Genomic DNA, 5705 nt, shown 5'->3' with positions numbered 1-5705 from the left:
TGCCTTGGAATAACAGTACAGTGCATTTTCATGCACTGTAACTAGAAAAGCATTTCCTGAAGGAAATACAGTGCATGAAAATGCAAAAATATGATGAGTTCATATGGTTAAAGTGCCCATATTATGCAAAAATCACTTTTTCTGGGATTTGGGGTGTTATTGTGTGTCTCTGGTGCTTCCACATGCATACAAACTTGTAAGAAAAACCATCCATGCTGTTTTGAGTGAGATACAGGTTTCAGAATTGATCGATCCCACCTTCAGCCTCTGGGTGAGCTGTTCAAAATCGCCACGGGTTTTCTACGTCACAAACCGAAATATTTGAATATTCCCACCCCCTCAGAGCATACGTACAGTGTCTCCACCCACCAGGTTCAGCAGTAAACTTCTCGGATAGCAGCCATTTTGTTACCGATTTGGAAGCACTGGTTCGGGTTAGACACCATGTCGAAGTCCCATGCGAAATGCTCTGTTGTTGGCTGTACAAAAGAGCACAAAACACTACATCGTGTCCCAGCCGAAGAGGACAGAAGAGCGGCATGGATTGAGTTCATTTTTGATGGCAATATCCCTGCTACAGTTGGCAAGAAACTGGCAACAATCATTTCGAGACTGACTATTTCTCAAACTACTGTCAGTACAAGGCAGGATTAGCCGGGAAACTCATCTTAAACGACGGCGCAGTTCCAACTTTGCGCGAAATACCTGCAGATGAGGAACATGTAAGTAGTTCTATACAATTTCATTTGTAAATTAGGGTAAACTCGTGTGTGTTGTAGCAGTGTTTTGCCATTGACACCGAGGCGGCTAACCGCTAGCGCTAGCTTCTAACATTAGTTAGTTTACAAGTCTGCTTGGTTTCTCCTGCAAAGCCATTGTCCAGCGAAACTTTCGAAAGTTGTGCATTTGTAAAATATTTCTATGCTGTAATTGGTTGCGCAACAAAAAGTCAGTTTAAAACAAGTGTGTGTGTGTGGGCGAGATTACAAGTTTGGTCGTCAAGCTACAGTAGATTTTTGCCCACCACATCAGAAGATACAGTAGCTAGGCCTAGCTCGCCCCTAATCCAAACATATGTTTCTGATCTTTTTAGCAGCTAATTCATGTATAAGGGAGATGTCAAATTGTGCACGTATTTACCTGTGTTTATTTTGCAATTCTACACGAACTAACCAAGCAGTGTTTTGCTAAACTAACCAAGTAGGTAGTGTTTTGCCACCGTACAAGGCAATGCTAACCGCTAGCTTAGCAATCTGCATTGTCTCGACATTCAAACCCTGTGACAAAATCGGTCATGCAGTACACATCCTCGGCGGTTTCGGGGAATTTGCTAAAATAATGCGTTTGGAAATGTTTTCTGAACTGGAATATGTTAGTGTTGTCCAGGGTAGAACGAGTGTATGGTTGAAATTGCTACATCACTGGACAATTTACACTCAAAGCCAACCATTATTTGTAATTAGTTTCTTCTCTTGTGTAGTATTTATTAGTGATCCTTTTTTTTGATGTAGCTGTTGGCATACATGTAAGATGAAGTTGATGTCATTTCTCTTTTTGTATAGGCCAGTACATCATAAACATTACATACAGAAGAAAGACCAGCTACAAAATATATTGGTTGCCAGACTGAGCCCCCTGAAAGAAAGAGTGTTGGCACACAACTGTCTTCTTGGTCATTACCAAAAATATGATATGTACTATATATATTTTTTTTGTCTTGCAGGAACTCCTGCATTCTACAATCTAGAAAAAGGAGCTGACCAAGAAGACTGTCCTGAAGGATATTGCCAAACTCGGTCCCCACTATCAGACGTCCTCTTTGGAGGCGTTCCATAGTGTCATTCTGCGGTTCGCACCCAAAAACATGGTCTATCCATATCTGGGAATGCTGTGCAGGTAAATGAAACTGTTTATTCTTTGATAATATTTGCCCATTCCTTGAAATTGTCTTCATGTCTGATTTTCTTTTTACTGTCCAAGACTGGCTGCACTGCATTATAATGAGAATGCTAATCGAGGACAAGCCACCACATCTTCAGGGGATCCTCTTTACAAACTGCGCTTTCCAAAATCCAGGAAGGGAGAGTGCAGAGCCAGACCAGTGAAGACAGATGCTACATTCCGTAAGTTTTTTTTTTTTTTACACAAAAACAAACATTTACATTGTACATGACAAATTACTGCAACAGTGCTTTCAACACAATAAATAAAACCAAACAAACGTATTTAAATACCTGAGAAATTACAAAATCTCATGTGCAAAATGAACAGTTGTTGAATAATGTAGTAAATTATACTAGTGATTCACTTTTTTGTGTGTATGTGTATTGCACAGGGTATGTTGATTTGATGGACATGATCATGGAGAGTCTTTGTTGACCCATCATCGTATGGAGACAAGATTCTGAAGATAAACATCCCGCCGGACCTGTCTTCACAATATGAGCATCCAGACAAGGAGGTCATCGCCAGCTATGTCTCAAGATTCAATCAAGGGGCGGGAGTTTGAAGCCTACATATCTTCCATGGGCGTCAGGAAACTCCCGTCACGACACATGAGGCGATCACTACCCGTATCTTTCTACCAAGGAAGCCCCAGCACCAGCTCACAAAACTTCTGTAGGCTTAATACCTGTAACGACTGAGAAAAATGAACATTGCTAGTCAAAAGGTTTTATAATGTATGTCTAATTTGGAATCAGTGAATCATTCAATACTGTATTTTTATGTACAATGACAGTGGTAAATAAATGTTTATTGCATGTGTAAAATGCTTCATGTGAATTTGTGTAATATACAGTTTGCTAAGGAAATACTTGGCTATGTTCAAGAAAAAAATCTGAAAGAGGCTTTGGCAGACTATATTTGCTTTATTATGTTGTATGAACAGTGAATGTAAGTAGGTTATTACAGATAACTCACTGCTCTATTCCCCATAAATGTAAAGGACCGTATTCAGCCCTGTAAATGTTGCATGCATTCTGCAGTGAGAACACATTTAGACCGTCCAGGTTTAGAACCTGTTTGCCTATCATACATGGAGGCCTTTCATCCAGCTGCTGCAGCCGTCTTGTAACCTGTTATGCATAACATAAGGTAAGTATCTGCAGTGGCATCTTGTCTGCAATCATACATTGCTGACATAAGTATAGGAAAGATCATGTTACCTGTGGTACCTCCTGGCAGCATAAATTCTCAGGCTCTGACAGCATTGTTGCACAATTTCCACATGTGCACCTAAACAAACAAATACAAAAGGAGTCATGCATGAATAAAGCTAAAGAAATAATAAACCTGGTATTTTTTACCCAATAATAGCACCCACGATTACATTTGAACGAGCGTGCTCCAGCTAGCTAGTACTTTTTCTCAGCCTGATGTAAGTAGGTGAATGGTAAGTAGTGCTAGGCTAGACTTTCTCAAGTTTACAATGCGAACACATCAGTATACACCAATATATCAAGCGCATACATGCAAGTCTCATAAGTATGACAGAAAAATACTACTGTACTTTAGGAACACTCAGTACAGTGAAAAAACTGTAACGTTAACGTTATTAAATATGATAAGTTAGAGCAGGTTACAGGATCTGCCAACCGAGCGAAGCTTGAAGCAGCGGGGTGTTTACAAGACATAACTTCACGTTTAGTGAACAAGAAGCACAATATAGTTTACTACTGTGTGAATACAAATTCATTAAGTTTAATAAATAATGAATAATAATTCATAATAGTGCCTGACCTGGCACTAACGTTAGCTATCGATAGCTAGACTAGCCTAACTTAGCTTTCACGGGCTAAACACTGACTATCTAAGTTTCAAAAAAATAGAAAGTTTCACTAACCATTTAGAAGCGTCTTGCTGAATTCTCTGAGTCTAGGGTAGTGCAGGAGACTCCCCTCCTTCAGGATCAGATTCTGGTTCAAACATGTATGGTTGAACTACTGCCGCCATGTCCATGTGAAAGTTAACGTAGTAGTAGTGGTAAGAGTCAGTGGGGCGTGGGCAAAGATTCTAGAAGCTTTGGGCGTGGCCAAATTAGCTGCAGATCATGAATATGTAATGAGCAGCAGAAAACAGCACACTCTGGAAGGGGCTGAAACAGAGGGTAATAGAGATAGGTAACAATCGTTTCCTACACGCTATTTCCACCAAACAACTTCTGAAACATGTTTTATGGAACTCAAAGACCTATTTGAACTTGTTGAAAAATAGTCAAAATATGGGCACTTTAAATTATTTGCTTGGTAGATAAGGTTTACTATAGTTGGAATGACTGAACAGTTAAATAGGTTGATAATTGAAATGGTTAAATTATTTAGGCAGATAGTTGACGATAACTAACAATTGGAATGGCTCTAATGTTTGCTAGTAGTTATGCTAACTATGTTAAAGATAATAATGCTAACCAAGTAACTACGCTAACTAGCATGCTAACAATATTAAAATGTTAACTATGCTAACCATATGACTTAGCTAACCTAGCTAATAATTTGTATTAGTTATGATAACTATGCTAATTAGCATGCTAACATGCTAATTATGTTAACCATGTGACTTAGTTAACTTCGCTAATCATTTTTAACAGTAATGCTAACTAGCATGCTAACATGCTAGCATGCTAACTATGCTAACCATGTGACTTAGCTAACTTAGCTAATCATTTTGAGCAGTTTTGCTAAAAAATGCTAACTAGCATGCTAACATGCTAGCATGCTAACTATGCTAACCATGTGACTTAGCTAACTTAGCTAATCATTTTTAGCCGTTTTGAAAAAAATGCTAACTAGCATGCTAACATGCTAGCATGCTAACTATGCTAACCATGTGACTTAGCTAACTTAGCTAATCATTTTTAGCAGTTTTATAAAAAATGCTAACTATCATGCTAACATGTTAGCATGCTAACTATGCTAACCATGTGACTTAGCTAACTTAGCTAATCATTTTTAGCAGTTTTGCAAAAAATGCTAACTAACATGCTAACATGCTAGCATGCTAACTATGCTAACCATGTGACTTAGCTAACTTAGCTAATCGTTTTTAGCAGTTTTGCTAAAAATGCTAACTAGCATGCTAAGTAGCATGCTAACATGCTAGCATGCTAACTATGCTAAACAAGTTACTTAGCTAACTTAGCTAACTAGCTACAGTGGGTAGGAGTCATAGTTGATGACAAGTAACAGTTACAATGGCTGAACAGTTAAAAAGTTCAGTAGTTTAAAGGGTTAAATTGTTTAACAGTGAACTATTGTAGTGAGGACTTTTATTTTGAAACAGTTTTTGGCAGAGGAAGCAGTTGAACAGGATGTGTAGTCTTAATAGGGCCAGTTTGTATGCTTAAAGCCTGAGACTGGCAGTTGATGCAGCTGGCCCGAACACCTGCCATAGGATTCTAATTGCTTAACGGCTCTATTGTGATGTCATCAGCCCATGTTAAGTCTATGGGGAAATTTTGAACAGTTTTTAATTAATAGTTTAAAAAGTATAAAAGTTACAAAGCTGAAAAATACAAAGCACCCATGTCCTAAGTAAGACCTACGTAACATAGTTTGAATGAAGTTTCTACGTTAAACGGTTGAAGCTGCATTAAGTGCGTTAGAAGAAGAAGAAGAACTAGAAAAGCATTTCCTGAAGGAAATACAGTGCATGAAAATGCAAAAAATATGATGTAAAATATCATACAGAAAAAAAAAACTATATTG

General features: G+C 38.3%; 2 long non-coding RNA genes across 2 annotated transcripts; one reads left to right on the top strand and one right to left on the bottom strand.

Moving 5' to 3' along the window:
* Positions 1-259: 259 nt before the first annotated feature.
* On the top strand, positions 260-2771 carry LOC143114371 (uncharacterized). Its single transcript, XR_012984908.1, has 4 exons — positions 260-722; positions 1724-1896; positions 1981-2123; positions 2336-2771. It is a non-coding gene; the product is annotated as an uncharacterized LOC143114371 (long non-coding RNA).
* LOC143114366 (uncharacterized) lies at positions 2550-4377 on the bottom strand. The gene is made up of 4 exons (XR_012984906.1): positions 3845-4377; positions 3168-3237; positions 2923-3077; positions 2550-2641 (listed from the first exon to the last, which is right to left on the bottom strand). It is a non-coding gene; the product is annotated as an uncharacterized LOC143114366 (long non-coding RNA).
* Positions 4378-5705: the final 1328 nt, after the last annotated feature.

The sequence above is a fragment of the Alosa pseudoharengus genome, unplaced genomic scaffold (assembly GCF_046254945.1).
Source record: "Alosa pseudoharengus isolate Yale_2024_CS ecotype anadromous, Long Island Sound unplaced genomic scaffold, YU_APseudo_1.1 YU_APseudo_1.1_scf_11, whole genome shotgun sequence".
Taxonomy (NCBI): domain Eukaryota; kingdom Metazoa; phylum Chordata; class Actinopteri; order Clupeiformes; family Clupeidae; genus Alosa; species Alosa pseudoharengus.
This window is presented reverse-complemented; position numbering and strand designations above follow the sequence as displayed.